The 799-nt window shown below is 43.4% G+C and overlaps 1 non-coding gene across 1 annotated transcript; it reads right to left on the bottom strand.

The window, feature by feature from the left end:
- Window positions 1-204: 204 nt before the first annotated feature.
- Window positions 205-308, bottom strand: LOC115030663 (U6 spliceosomal RNA). Its single transcript, XR_003836269.1, has one exon. It is a non-coding gene; the product is annotated as a U6 spliceosomal RNA (small nuclear RNA).
- Window positions 309-799: the final 491 nt, after the last annotated feature.

Below are 799 nucleotides of genomic sequence, written 5' to 3'. Positions count from 1 at the left end.
CATATAATCTTTGCAAAACCAAGGGGCCTCTCTTCCCAATGATGGCCGACTAGGCCATCCTCTGCTACATATGCAGCTAGAGACATGAGCTCTGGGGGTACTGGTTAGTTCATATTGTTGTTCCTCCTATAGGGTTGCAGACCCGTTCAGCTCCTTGGGTACTTTCTCTAGCTCCTACATTGGGGGCCCTGTGTTCCATCCAAAAAAAATATGGAATACTTCACGAATTTGCATGTCACCCTTGTGCAGGGGCCATGCTAATCTCTGTATCATTCCAATTTTAGTATATGTGCTGTCGAAGCAAGCACTTATTGTTATTTCTTAACAGAGGGTTTATGCAGTCCAGACAGGGTTTGAACTTGTGATTCTCCTTTCTCAGATGTGTCACCATGTCTGACTTAAAAATTGCTGAAATTACATAGACAATACATATGTATTGTAAAAATAATAAAATAATCGAAAACTCCGACAAGTACAAAGAACTAGACGTTGCTAATAGTTCTTCTTTCCAGAATAACCGTGACTAACACAGCACTGCCTCATGTGCCTGTGACGTACGTGAATTTCCACAGTGGGAATACACATTCAGCTTTGAGTCATGCTCCAAAAATACCCAGTCCTGCAGTATTTGTTATGTTCCACAGCATCTCCCACTGCCCTTGGTGGTACCAGTGGTTAGTGTCTATGACATTTGCACGGGTGCGACCCCAGCACATAGGAACTTCAAGAGAGGATTAGGTTTTTTGTGTCCTGGCTTCAGAGGTGCCAGTCCATCATGGTAGAACAGAGTGGCTTACAT

Source organism: Mus caroli, unplaced genomic scaffold (genome assembly GCF_978045245.1).
Source record: "Mus caroli unplaced genomic scaffold, Mus_caroli_1 scaffold_3, whole genome shotgun sequence".
NCBI lineage: Eukaryota > Metazoa > Chordata > Mammalia > Rodentia > Muridae > Mus > Mus caroli.
Note: the sequence above shows the minus strand (reverse complement) of the source record. Positions and strands in the feature narration are given on the sequence as shown.